Here is a 14,956-nt window from a genome sequence, read left to right on the forward strand (position 1 = left end):
GATCTCACTGATGGAATGTGGAAATGGGAATTCTCTCATACAACTGGGGACAAGAATCATTCCCAGGGCCTTAGGGAGACATTGCTGATTACAGGAGCCCACATCTAGCTCCATCACTGGCTCATAATCCAGGCCTGAGCTTCACAATAGACGCAGCCATGCCTCATACTGCCCTCCTGGGCACATCGGCCAGGCCAAGGGACTCAGGGGGAGTGACCTGCAAAAAAGATTAATTTTAATTTTTTGTTTTGGGGCCACACTTGCCAGCACTCAGGGGTTTACTCCTGGCTCTGTGCTCAGAAATTACACCTTGGATCCTCAGGACCTCAGGGGTCCAATCTAGGTGAGCCTCATGCAAGGCAAACACCCTCCCCGCTATTCTATTTCTCCAGCTCACAAAAAAATGCCTACCTGACTCAAGTATTCTTTCTCTTTTCTCTCTCTCCTCACTCTTATCTCTCGTATCTCTCTCATCTCTCTGATATCTCTCATCTCTCTTCTCGGTTGCTTAGCCATACGGTAGTTCATCAGAGGATGAGGGTAGAATATTGGCTTTCGGCTTCTCAGACCTAGTGTGCAAACACACGCAATGGTTGAGTGCTTGCAGGATGAATGAGTGAACTCAATTACTTCCCCTAAACCAGACATTCACAGGTAGCTCCAAGCCCTCCCTCATCTACACATGCCTGGCCCCTGCACACATTTTTCATGGGGATATCCCTCCTTCAGGGCTGCTGCTGAATGTCTGTACCCCTTCTTGGGACACATTCCACAGAGCAACAAAGGAAGAAGGAGGCAGAAATGCAAAGAACCTTACATGGTCTTAGTCTTTGAGACAGATGAAAGGATCAGCCAGGGAGATCGAGCAAAATGGGGGTAGTGCTTCGGAGAAAGAGCTGCTGGCATTTGGGAGGGGTAAGCCACACCCAGTGGCACTTAGGGGTTACTCCTGGCTCTGCTCTCAGAAATCACTCCTGGTAGGCTCAAGGGACCATATGGAATGTCAGGGATTGAATTAGGGTTGGCTGTGTGCAAGGCAAAAAATGCCCTACCTGCTGCGCTATCATGTCTAGTTTCTCCAAGCATGGCAGAGGTAGTCTGGGCCTGTGAGAGCAGCACTGAGAAGGCTGTCCACTCACACACACACACACACACACATACACACACTCACTCACTCACTCACACACACACACACACACACACAGAGAAATAAAACAGGAGCAGAACATAAACGTGGTTTCTGAGGACTTACGTAAGTTTAAGTTTTCCACGCTAGGAGGAATCTGACCGAACAGAACTTGGTGTGCCTGAGAGAAGGAAGAGAAATAAATCCCCTCCACCTTCCAGCAACAGGGATTCTTTTGTGTATGTGTGGGGCGGGGGGCTGCACCCAGTAATGCTCAGGAGTTGCTCCTATCTAGGGGGACCATATGGGATGCCAGGGAACGAACCAGGTTCGTCCTGGATCAGCCGCGTGCAAGGCAAATGCCCTACCACTGTGCTATTGCTCTGGCCCAGCAACAGGAAATGTATCCCAGCGCACTAACACCACGCACAAGATTCACGCACAAGTGCTGTGATCTAAGGTCACCATGCCAGAGCAGTAGCACAGCAGGTACGGTGTTTGCTTGTTGGGTTTGATATCCGGCATCCCATATGGTCCCCTGAGCACTGCCTGGAGTGATACCTGAGTTCAGAACCAGATATGGCCCAAAACAAAACAAGTCACCACAATAACAGTGACATGAAAAGAAACACCTGGGAGAAATAGATAATATATAGGACAGATGTGAGGGCATTGATATGCAAATAGTGTGCACCAATTCCTAAGACAAAGCTATACACCCCAACAGAAAACTGGAACTGGAGAAGAAGGCAGCTCCTTGCTCACTGCTCATGGATTCAGAAAAAGTCAAGGTGTGGCCCCACATGGCCCTTTGAGGTCTTTCAATGATAGGTGGGGTTTGGGGAGTAACTTGAAAGCCAACAAGAGAACATACTATTATGTGCATCAGCTCTCAAGCAACAAAGACTTTTTTTGCTCGTGCCCACATGCTCTGCTTATTTGCATGTTTTGAAAGAGGATTTCACTGATTTTGCCATCCTCACCCCCATCTATGCTGTGTGCTGCAGAGGAAGCAGACTGGGATCCAATGGCTTTGCCAAGGAGACTACATTTAGGCCTGAGGGACAGCATTGTCAACCCTCAGCTCAATGGTAACGAATTAGAACAGTGTATTCACTATAATGTATCTTTAAACAGATACACACTCAAATCGAACTTAGGAATCAATCAACTGGTGAAAATCTTGTGACCAGAGGCCCCTGGAACTCAAACCTGACATCTCCTCAGGGCCAGTGATCTGAGCAAGGTTGATTCTGTGCCAGTAGAAGCCATTTGAAAACATCACTGCTTCAAAGACAACTGATTGTTGTACCCAGATAGCTATGAATAATTATGCCAAACTAATAATCAGAAGATGTCCAGCCTCACTATTCATCAGGCAAGAAGAGTAAAAGATAATGGAAATAACTCCCTCTATCAAGTGGAAAAGCAAGAATGTTATTTTTTAAAGCCAGAATGAGAAATGGTAGACAAAAAAATGGGTGCATAAAGCTGATATCAAAATGCTCCATCTCAGCACTGATTCAAAGCCTGAAAAACAATCTAAGTACCTAGAGCTATGAGAGAATCATCAGTTGTGAAATCCATCCACAGAATAGTATGCACCCATAAAAATGATAATTATTGAACTGCAGACTTTAGTTCATTGATAAGTCCATGCTTTACATATAGGGTACTTGAGGCCCAATTCCTGATAATGAAAAAAGAGAAATAGATAATTATGTTAACATTGAAAGATGAGGGGCCAGAGAGATAGCATGGAGGTAAGATGTTTGCCTTGCATGCAGAAGGATGGTGGTTCCAATCTCAGCATCCCATATGGTCCCCCAAGCCTGCCAGGAGCAATTTCTGAGTGTAGAGCCAGGTGCTGCCGGGTGTGACCCAAAAATCAAAACCAAAACAAAACATTGAACGATGTTCATATAAAGTGATAGAAACAAATGTCAGGCAACATATAAAGGCCTGTTTGATCCCATCAATGCACTCAGTATGTGGACATGAGAACTTATTTATGAAACATATGGATAGACATTTCTATCACTAAGATATTAAATTAAGATGTTAAACTCACTAAGATGTTAGTGGTGATTATCCCTAGGTGGAAGGGAAATATTTTAGATAACTTTTAATTTTGTCTCTTTTTCTCTATAATTATTCAAAAGTGTGCAAATAGAATAGCTGACTTTGTTTAGAACTGACAATATTTTATTATTTTTTAAATTTATTTGAGGGTTTGGGGGAATATTCTCTGGGTGATCAGGGGCTATTCCTGGCTCTGTACTGCCCCAAAATGACCATTGATATCAAACTTGGTCATTTTCTTAACAGAGCCAGAAAGGTTTCTCAGTTCCTTTGTCTTTCATGAAGAATGCAGCACCAGGATCAAACCAGGCAAGATGAGTGCCTTACCCCTGTACAGTCTGTCCAGTTTCTCAACTGACTATATTCTGCATCGATATTGTCATATGCAGGAAAGAAAAAAAGTTGGAGAATATGGGGAACATGCCACATTGCCAGTTCTTAACTCCTAACTCTGGTTGGTTATCTCTGCATCCCTATTCCCCTGCCAAAAGGCAACAGTAGCACAGACAAAAAAACACTTTAGAAACCCCCATTGGATGACTAGACACCCTGAACAGTTGGCCCAGTGCCTGTTCTCTTTTCTGATCCTGTCACCTCTACGTGTAGGTAACCGTGAGAAATGCTGCACTTACCACTTTGTATTTGATGTTGTTAGAAAAGTTGGTTATTTCAGGGAGGAATCCTGTATGCAAGGGAAGAGGGAAAATCAGGATTAAAAATGGGATTGAGGCCAGTGTGAGGATTACAAATTTCACATTTCCAGGTAGGCTATTCTAACACATAACCCTTTAAAAAGAGACAGACAGACATGCAAGTCAGTTAAGAGGAAACTATAACTAAAGGTTAATTTATAGTAAACATTCTAGAAGATTTTTTGGTGGAAAATAACAAGATTATGTTACACTCTCCAGTTTAATTTTAACTGGGGAGAGAGAAGGGTTGGACAATTCCCTGCAGTGTTTGAGGGCCTCCACCTGGCTTTGGGCTGGATCTCGACCTGTCTCCTGCATACTAAGGTTAATATGAACTCTATTGGCTCAGCTGTTTCTCCAAGCCCAAATATACTCCTTTTCTTTTTTTGGCTTCCATTGGCTGGGCCTGCATTGCTTTTCAAATCTCTCAGGCTCTCGTTGACCTGTTAGGGATCTTAATTTTCTTCCTTTCAAAAATTAGATATGACTAAGGTTTTACAGGACTTCAAAATTTTACAGCAATTTTGAGGCTTTTGGGGGGGGGCTGGTTTTTGGGTCACACCCAGCAATACTCAGGGGTTACTCCTGGCTCTATGCTCAGAAATCACTCCTGGCAAGCTCAGGACCATATGGGATAACCGGATTTGAATCACCATCCTTCTGCATGGAAGACAAATGCCCTACCTCCATGCCATCTTTCCAGCCCCAATTTTGAGGTATTTGATGGGTGGAAAAACAATAATAGAAATCGTACTAGCCAAATGCATAAGGAACTTTTACAATGCTATCGAAGTTGGCCATTTTCTTAATGGAGCCAAAAAGGTTTCTCAGTTTCATCTCGTGGCTGCTATTCCTTAATCCTAGAACTGGAACCAAATTGGGCAATTTTGTTGCTGAGACTAACAATGCCAGCCTGTGCCAAAATAGTCTCCCTTTACATCTTAGCTCCATAAATCTGTGCCCCACCTAAATGCTCTGGGCACTTGATTTTGCTGAGTATCATAATCTGGAAAGCCAGGGTTGTGTGTGAGCAAGTGAGTTGGACTAGGTCAGATTTAGAGACATGCTTCTGGGTCTTATATTTCCTCCACCCATATGACACGGCTCATCTCCAGCTACAATTGAGTTTCCTTCTCAGAGTTTAGGAATGACATCTTCTACCTTGAGAAGTTCCTTGAAACCCAGAGTTGTTTTTCAAAACAAAACGTCATACATACATAAGCATACATAAAACACAACATTTTAGGGCCAGAGCAATAGATAGCACAGCAGGGAGGGCATTTGCCTTGCACAAAGCTGACCAGAGCTCAATTACCAGCATCCCATATGGTCCCCCAACAACTCTCAGGAATGATTTCTGAGTGCAGAGGCAGGAGTAACCCCCTGAGCACTGCAGAATGTGATTCCAAAACCAAAAAGAAATAAAACAATAACAACAACAACAAAAAACATTATTTGGTGAAGACCAACCATTTGCAAGCAGATCTAACAGCCATGGTCTTAAACTATTTGCATATAAAGTGGTCACCAGCAATAGACCAAGCCCAAGCCCAAGCAGGAGTGTGTGGGTTCCTAGAGACATCCCAAAGGTCTACAGTTTTGATGTGGAGATGTGCTTTTAGAGATTTTCCTCTTAAAGTTGGGGCTCAGGACTTTCATTCTTTCTCCCTAATGAGAAGTTCTGAGGTTGTTGCTCAGACAGAGCCTCTAGGGGCTGGGAGTGAGGACAGAATCAAGTTTTCTGAACATATGTTTACAATTAAGATAGTGAATGGTCTGTACAATTGCATCATAGTAAGTCTGTTGAGTTTAAGGATTGTATTATTACATACAAGAACCTTCTTCCTCAGTAGAGGTACCAGCCAAAGTGCTGCAGGAGATACCAGTTTGTCTCTCACTCTCAATAGATCAGCAACGTAGTAGTAGGCTACAAAATTAACACTAAAAAGAAGAAGAAGAAGGAGGAGGAGGAGGAGGAGGAGGACAGTCATATGGGCTGGAAGAAAAAAATCAGAAAATAGCAATTAAGAGCACCAAGAAAGCTGCCAGTTACTCAGTTTGATCAGATAGTAAGACCTGGTGAAGTTAGGTGAGTGTCAGTGAATGTTAAAGCACTATTTCCATTTTTCTATGGGTGAAGACCATTTTTGAAAGTGGCGACTGAAAGACTAGTTATTTCTTTGCCTGCCTTAGTTTCATAATCCCAGGTAAGAGGTCTTGTTGTTAACCTATTTTTTGTGTGTTTTATGCTTTTTTGTTTGTTTGTTTTGTGTGTTTGTTTCTAGGACACACCAGCAGCACTCAGGGGTTACTCCTGTTTCTGCACTCAGGAATCACTCCTCATGCCTAAGGGACCATATGGGATGCAAGGAATTGAACCTGGTAGGCTGCGTGCAAGGCAAACACCCTTCCCGCTGTACAATCACTAGGGAGCTCTGTTTTTTTGTAGATGACCAGGGCCAGGCAGAGAGTGATGAAGAGAATCAGAGCAACAGGGAAAAGAGGTTGAGGGCCATAGAGATGGCTCAGGGGAATGGAGTGCAGCACAAGTTGTATATGGGGAACCCCAGGTTTTTTCCCTGACACTGCATGGCCCCCAGAAGTGCAGAGCCTGAACACTGCTCTGATAGCCAGAAAAATGAGAGAACTGTTTGGATTTTTTTTTCTGGGACCACACACGGGCTTACTCCTGTCTCTGTGCTCAGGGATCACTCCTGGCCATGCTTAGACTGAACTCGGCTGTGACAAGTACAAGGCAAGTCCCCAAGCTGCTGTCTTAGCACTTCAGACTGGCAGGTTGAGCTTCAACCAAAGCTCCTCGTTCTGTCTGTCCTGTCCCCAGCACCTCCATTCCTGAGAACTGGCATCCACCCATCAGCAGTAGCCACCAGGGTCTGCTCTGTGGATTCCTGGGCCAGTCAGAGGCAGCCAACACCACCCCCACTCCCCACCCGCACACCCATCCACCCACCCCATCCTCCACTGCTACTGGCTGGAACAGGTGAGTACACAGGGTACAGATGGCACCGTTACCTTCATCGTTCCAGGCTGGGCTGCCCCGTCCCTTGGGTCCCTGCTCTGTGGGCTGTGGTGCTGGTGCCCTACAGCGACTCTGCTGCAGACATGCTTTGCCCTTGCCAGCCTCACTCTGAATTTAGAAGTAGGAACGGTGGTGGTGGGGAGGAGAAGCAAGAGGGCAGGCAGGAACAGCAGCTTTTTCACCCCCCTCTGAAGTGGGATGAGGCGACAGTCCCATGCGAAGCTTCTCAGCTAACCCCCGATGTCTCGTCAGTGTAAACCCACAGGAAATCTAGTTTTTTGAATGCTTCTCTTTATTTTTATTTATTTATTTATTTATTTATTTATTTATTTATTTATTTATTTATTTATTTAGGCTTTTGGGCTACACTCGGTGGCTCTCAGGGTTACTCTTGGCTCTGCACTCAGAAATCACTCCTGGCAGGCTCTGGGACCATGTGGAATGCCGGGATTCGAACCACCGACCTTCTGCATGAAAGGCAAATGCCTTACCTCCATGCTATCTCTCTGGGATTGGCCTTGTTTCAAGGCAAGTGCCTTACTACTGTGCTATTGCTCGGATCTGCCACTGCTTTTTTCTTTTTGGGCCATACCAAGAAGTGCTCAGGGATCTCTCTTGGTGCAGCTCTGGAGGAGGTGCTGGCAATTGAACCAAGGTCAGCTGCCTTCAGGTCAAATGTCTTACCCTTGGGCAATCTCTCCAGCTCAAAGTCTGGTGATGTCTGGACTTTGGAATGTTACATTCCAAAGGCTGCCGAGAGAAGCACACATTTTCAAAGTTTAGTTCTCCGAGAAGGACATTCTTATTTTTAATAGTCATTATCAGTTCCCTTTTGGAAAATGAACTATACCAAGAAAGTGTTCTTAGGGCCCGAGAGATGTCACCAAAGATCTGAAATGGTAGCTTTAGCCTGCAGGAGACTCTGATTCTCTCCTTCAGTGTATAGGCCCTTGAGCACCATGGAGAGCATTGAACTAGGTGTAGCCTTTGAACACTGCTTAGTATGACCCTACCACAACAAAAAACAAAAACAAAGAAAAACAAGCTGCCTCTACAGGGAAGAATGTGCACAATGGAAAGTTATCAGAAACCACTATTGGACAGCATGAGCCACCTGCTTTGTTCTGGTCTCTCTCCCAGATGTTGGGGGCGAAAGACAAATGAGACCACCTTCTTTCATGTCCTCGTGTTGTAGGAAGACAGATACTTTGTAATGAAGCAAATGGAATAATATCTAGAAAACAACGGTGGCATCAAGGGGAAAGAAGGTGACTTTTCTTGACACTGGAAGCCAGGCAAAGCATCCCTGCATAGGGAGGCCCTTGAATAAAGAGGAAGAAGGCCGGAAGAAGGCAGCCCAGCAGAGCAGGAATGGAAGGAGCCAAGATCCTGAACCAGAAGGGGGTTGGCATGATTAAGACACTAGAAGTAGCCATGACAAGTAAGCCGAAGGGACCAGGCAAGAGATAGGGCTGGAAAGCCATGAGGGGTTGCATTCATGCAAGAAGATTTAGAGGTCTTTTATTTTTATTTTATCAAGTACAGAAGGAATCTATTTCAACATCATATGTTAACATCATATCTTAACATTTTAATATCATATCTTAACATCAAATCTTAGCATATCTTAACATCAGACCTTTTTTAAAAATTTATAAAATCGGGCCCGGAGAGATAGCACAGCGTCATTTGCCTTGCAAGCAGCCGATCTAGGACCAAAGGTGGTTGGTTCGAATCCCGGTGTCCCATATGGTCCCCTGTGCCTGCCAGGAGCTATTTCTGAGCAGACAGCCAGGAATAACCCCTGAGCACCGCCGGGTGTGGCCCAAAACAAACAAACAAACAAAAAAAATATATATATATAAATATATATAAAAAATCATTATTAAAGCACCATGATTATAAGCATGATTATAGTTGGGTTTGTCATAGACAGAAGACTTAGAGGTCTTAAAAGAAGGAAGATTTTAGGCCTTCGAAAAATTTAGGCTGGAACCGGAAGTTACGTCACTGTGCATGGGCAAGACAAGAAGTTACTTCATTCTGTTTGTTTGGAACAGGAAGTTACGTCATCTCGAATGAGTTCCAGAGATCTTATGTGTGTTAACTTGATTTACAGGCAGTCTCAGTGTGTTCTTACTCCCTAAGTCTTCTGGGGTCTGAGAAAAGGTTCACCAAAGGAAATGAGTCAGAGCAACAGGAGATGAAGAAGGGTGTTAATATGGACAAAACATTTGGAGTAACACAAGAAGCCCAATGTGTGGCTGTCTACCATCAAAGCATTTCCAGAAAAGAGCAGCTTCAGACTTGGAAGAGATCCTTGGGATCTCTTACACAAGTGGTCACATCTGGGTCTTGATGTAGTGTCTTATAAAACCTCCTTTTAGTAACTATTCTCTTGGAACAGCAAGAATAAAAGTCTGAGGCAGGAGAGATTGTACAAAGGACTGAAGCACATGCTTCCAGATGGAAGCCCAAGATTTGATCCCTGGCACCATGTGGTCCCCACTCCACTACTACTAGAAACAGCTCCTGGGTGCTCCCAGTTGTGCCCCCCAACCAAATAAAATCAGATAGATCAATAGCAAATGCTATTTTTATTATTATAAATTTATTTTTATAATTATAAAAATTATTTTATAGGAATAATAAAATAAAAAGTAAATATTGTTTGAAAAAATCACATCTATTAATTATTCTAATGATTCTATCCTAGCTTTTATTTGTTTCACCTGTTATGGTATTGTATGATATATATGTAATATGTGTTATATAAGATTATAAGTATAATTTGAACTATACTAAATGTATTGACAAAGAATTATAGATACATGAACAATTGTGATGAATCTGTATGGAGATATTTTACTGCATTTTAAATGAGTGAAAAATCTTTGATCTACACTTTTTGATGTAATGATGTAATGAGATATGATGGAAGATGTGTATTTTAAAATATGTGCTTTTTATTAAAAATAAATAAAATATTAAAAAATAGCAAATGCTCATCATTATTGATTATATGGAAATTGCAAATCAAAATTACGATGTACAACATCTTATATTTAGAAGTATGGCCTGTTAAAAAAAAAAGATGGAGAGGATATGGGACAAAAAGAAAACCCTTTCAGGGGCTGGAGAGATAGCCCAGCGGCATTTGCCTTGTGAGCAACCCATCCAGGACCTAAGGTGGTTGGTTCGAATCCCGGCGTCCCATATGGTCCCCTGTGCCTACCAGGAGCTATTTCTGAACAGATAGTCAGGAGTAACCCCTGAGCACCACCGGGTGTGGCCCAAAAAAACCAAAAAACTAAAAACAACAACAAAAAAAGAAAGCCCTTTCAAAGTTGGTTGAGTCTCTGTGGAATGCTATGTGGAGATTTCTCAAAAATTTAGAAACAGGGACAAGAACAATAATAGCACAGCAGCAGGTGTTTGCCTTGCACATGGTCAACCCAGGTCGGGGCTGAGTTCAATTCCTGGCATCCTATATGGTCCCCCACATCTGCCAGGAGCGATTTCTAATGTAGAGCTAGAAGTAACCCCTGAGCATCACCCGGTGTGGCCCAAAAAACAAAGAGAAAAAATTAGAAACAGTGGGGCTGGAGCAACAATACAGTGGGTAGTGCCCTTGCCTGGCACATGGATAACCCACGTTTAATCCCCACCATCCCATATGATCCTCTAGGTCTGCCAGAAGTGATCTTTTAGTGCAGAGCCAGGAGTAACCCCCTCAGCGCCACTGGATATGACCCCAAAAACAAAACCAAAAATTTAAAAACAATGCTTCCAGCAATTCAACTTCAGGATCACTCTGGAGGAAACAAAAACAAAAGTCTAAAAACGATTATGTACTTGTGTTCATAATTGTGTAGAATAGCCAAGATCTGGAAACAACCCAAGTGCTCACCAATAGATGAGCCGATTTAAAAAAGCACTGTATAGATATGCCATGGGATTCTACTTAGCTAGAAGAAAAGATAAAATCTTACCTTTTACTACCATATGGCTGGTGCCAGAGGGGTCATGCTAAGTAACAAAGTAAGAAAGAAAAAGAAAAATGCTGCATCATCTCACTCATGTGTAGAAGAAAAAGAAACAAAGGCACAAACAAGCTCAATAGTAAACAACCTTAGGATTTTGGCTGCAGAGCTGAGGTGAGAAAACAATGGGAAGGGATTGGAAGCATAGTGGATGGCGGTACAAGGATAGGTGTGCTATGATGGCAAGTGCACTTGGGAGAGCTCTGAAATGACATCCCTAAAATACATATTCTCTCTCTCTTTTTTGGGGGGGTCACACCCAGCTGTGCTCACGGGTTATTCCTGGCTCTATGTTCAGAAATCGCTCTTGGCAGGCTTGGGGGACAATATAGGATGTCGAGATTTGAACCACCGGCCTTCTGCATGCAAGGCAAATGCCCTACCTCCATGCTATCTCTCTGGCTCAATACATATTCTCTTAAGCCAAGTATTACCTCGAACAAATAAATAAAAGATGCTAGTTATTCCTTTCAAGTCATCCTGTTAGCAGGTAACTTGGACTCATCTAAGAGGTGTAGAGGTAGGGGACATAGGTATGACCCTAAAAATAAGAGAGGGAAAGCCAATGGGGCTCAGTCAGTCACAATGTACTCCAAACCCCCTCTTCACAAGTTGCTTCTGCTGCAAAGCTTTTATTTTTAAATTAAAGCCTTTAGTTTTTTTTTTTTTTTTTTTTTTTTTTTTTGGATCATACCTGGCACTATTCAGGGCTTACTCCTGACTCTGTGTTCAGGATCACTCTTAATGGGCTCAAGGGTCTATATGGGAGCCAGGGATTAAACATGGTTGACCATGTGCAGGGCAAGTGCCTTATCCACTGTATTTTTATATTAAACTTTTATTTAGGTGCCAGATTGATAGCATAGTGGGTAGGGCATTTGCCTTGCATATGGTAAACATGGTTTCAATCACTGGCACTCCATATGGTCCAGTGAGCCTTCCAGGAGTGATTCCTGAGTGTCGAACTTGAAAATCACTGAGTGTGGCCCCAAAATCAAAACAAACACTTTTATTTAAATAAAACTTGGCTGAAAGTCTGTTTCAGCAAGGGACAGAGAGAAAGGTGAAGTGCTTAACAGTTTCCCTAAGGCACTGAAGTTTAATGGGTTTGTTTCTGTTTTGGGGTCACGACTAGATGTGTTTGGGGGATACTCCCAACTTGTTGCTTGAGGATCACTCTCAATGGTGTACAGTGTGGGGATCAATCTGGAATCTACTGCAAGTACAGCAAGCCCTCAGTCCTTTGAGCTCCCCAGGCTCACTGGTTTTGACTTGGTAAGTGATCGCTTTAAATATAAAGAATGAGCATATGGCAAGAGGGAAGGCTACAAACAAGTCAGACATGTGGAGAGAAAATTAGTAAGAATATAAAGGACTGAGGATGAAGCTCAGCAGTGGGGCACTTAATTTGCATGTCTGAGGTCTTGGGTTTGATCCTAACAATGCGCAAAACAAATATGAAAGCAAAACTACCTTAGTGTGGACAGAACAAACAAGACTGATCTCCGGGGAAACAGTAAAAATTATGAACCATCGGGTCCGGAGAGATAGCACAATGGTGTTTGCCTTGCAAGCAGCGACCCAGGACCTAAGGTGGTTGGTTCGAATCCTGGCGTCCCATATGGTCCCTCGTGCCTGCCAGGAGCTATTTCTGAGCCTATAGCCAAGAATAACCCTGAGCACCGTCAGATGTGGCACAAAAACCAAAATAAAAAATTATAAACCATTCTGGTGTACAGTATGTCTTATGGGCATATGCACAAAATTCACTGAAAGATAATCAGAAGATTGAATTCTGCTAAATTGGAGCAAATAGATAGGGTTGGCTTGTACAGATGGTTAATGCTGGGCTTGATATCCTAATGTAATATTCATCACCAGGCTTAATTCATCATCCTGGCTTAACTCAAATTGATGATTCAAAAATGAGACAGGACATTGAAAAGAAGCTCAAAGAGAAGGTACTTTTGGATCAAAGGAAAAGATTCTGTTTTGAGGTACTCTTGTCACCTCTTAGTGAAGACAGTAGCCATTAGCTTAAAAAATGGCATTTGAGGCAGAGAAAAGGAATGCCATGACAAGTCCACACACTGTAGCCCCTGAACACCAGCAGGTGTGGCCCTCAAATTAAGGAGAAAATGAATAAATTTAAGACCAAGAGCTTGCCGTTACTTGATACTGTCTATTCTCTTGTTTTGTTTCTCTGTGTCCACAGATAAATCACTTGCTATCTTTTCTCTCTCGGGCTATACCGTTTATCACCATATTCTCTAGCTCCATTCAAGTTGCATTAAAATGCACAATTTTATTTTATATACATATTGGAATATTATATAGTATAATATATATAGTATAATATAATATTGTATATTATATATTGTATATAATATTGTATTGTATATATTGTATCCATTCATCTGTCATTGGACATGTGGGATTAGTCCTGGCTCTTAGAACAAGAAATAAGAATAACATTCAAGTTGAAGTGATGGGGGAAAGAAGAAATAGTCTGGAAATAATAGACATTGGTGGAGGATCCTGGGCAATTTATTTGTGACAAGGCATGCTACCATCTATCTAAAAACCATGTACATTATTATAGACATGTAATTTAAGTTATAGTAAATTTAAAATAAATAAAATGTATTATTTATTACTTTTTTTTGGCCACACCAATTTGATGCCCAGGGGTTACTCCTGGCTATGTGCTCAGAAATCGCCCCTGGCTTGGGGGGACCATATGGGATGCTTGGGGATTGAACCACCATCCGTCCTAGGCTAGCGCTTGCAAGGCAGACAGACACCTTACCTCTAGCGCCACCTCTCCAGCCCTATATTACTTTTCTTCCTTTTCCTTCTCTTTTGCTTTTTGTGTGATTCTAAAGGCTTATTCTTGGCTTATTCTCACTTATTCCTCAGGGATCACTCCTGGAAGAGCTCAGGAGACCATATGAATTGCTGGAGAACAAGTCAGCCATATAAAGGCAAACACTCTACCTGTTGTGCTATCTCTCCAGCCCCTATGTACTTACTTTTTTAAATTTTATTTCTTCCTTTGCTAAAACCAGTGCATAAAATGTGGGAAACAAAGAGTTACCTACAGCAGAGTGGTAAAGAATTCCTTTTGCTGCTTCAGGCTAGAACATTCTTATTTTCTTGCAAAGGACACTTAGACTTTAGTAGGTCAGTGGGAACCTCATAGTTCCTTTTTTTTTTCCTTCCCTTCCCACCTCATAGTTCTAACACAGCAAACTTGGCAGCAACATGCTTTCCAGATGCTGATCGAGGTGCACTTACCATTATTATCTTCTGAGGTCTCCTCAGAACTAAACTCACGATTCGACTCAGATGAGTCTGTTGACAGTATCCTAAAGAAACAAGTAGAAGAAATGAATTACGTGGTTGTCAGTTTGAAAGTCACATCTGCCTTGAGACTGAGAGGGGGATATCACTCATCTTAACATTTTTTGGGGGGGAGGGTACACTCAGCAGTGCTCAGGGGTTACTTCTGGCTCTACATTTAGAAATTATTCCTGGTAGACTTTGGGGATCATATCGGATGCCTATCCAATATCCTAAATAGATAAATAGTGCTTATTCTATGTTGACCTTGTTTTCAGGGTTTTTTTTTTCCCTTTGTTTTGCTATCTGGGTAGGGGGAATGCTATTATTAACAGTCTTATACATTTCTCTTAGATTATGTGTGAAAAATACATTTTAAACATATTTAGAGGGGCCAGAGTGATAGTACAGCAAGTAGGGCTCTTACCTTGCAGGCAGCTGACCTGGGTTTGATCTCCGGCAACACATATGGTTCTCCAAGCCTATCAGGAGTGATCTCTAATTTAGAGCTAAGCCCTGAGCTTATTTAGAAGTAGAATTGATAGGTCATAGATTTTTAATTATTCAAATATTAAACAAGAAGTCTAAAGTAGTTTCAAGTTATATCATTGTAGACTCCAGCCAGCCATGT

At 42.4% G+C, this 14,956-nt stretch overlaps 1 long non-coding RNA gene across 1 annotated transcript; it reads right to left on the reverse strand.

The window, feature by feature from the left end:
• Window positions 1-1,265: 1,265 nt before the first annotated feature.
• On the reverse strand, window positions 1,266-14,338 carry LOC126003854 (uncharacterized). Its single transcript, XR_007493831.1, has 3 exons — window positions 14,281-14,338; window positions 3,841-3,890; window positions 1,266-1,307 (listed from the first exon to the last, which is right to left on the reverse strand). It is a non-coding gene; the product is annotated as an uncharacterized LOC126003854 (long non-coding RNA).
• Window positions 14,339-14,956: the final 618 nt, after the last annotated feature.

This window comes from Suncus etruscus, chromosome 3 (genome assembly GCF_024139225.1).
Source record: "Suncus etruscus isolate mSunEtr1 chromosome 3, mSunEtr1.pri.cur, whole genome shotgun sequence".
NCBI classification, from domain to species: domain Eukaryota; kingdom Metazoa; phylum Chordata; class Mammalia; order Eulipotyphla; family Soricidae; genus Suncus; species Suncus etruscus.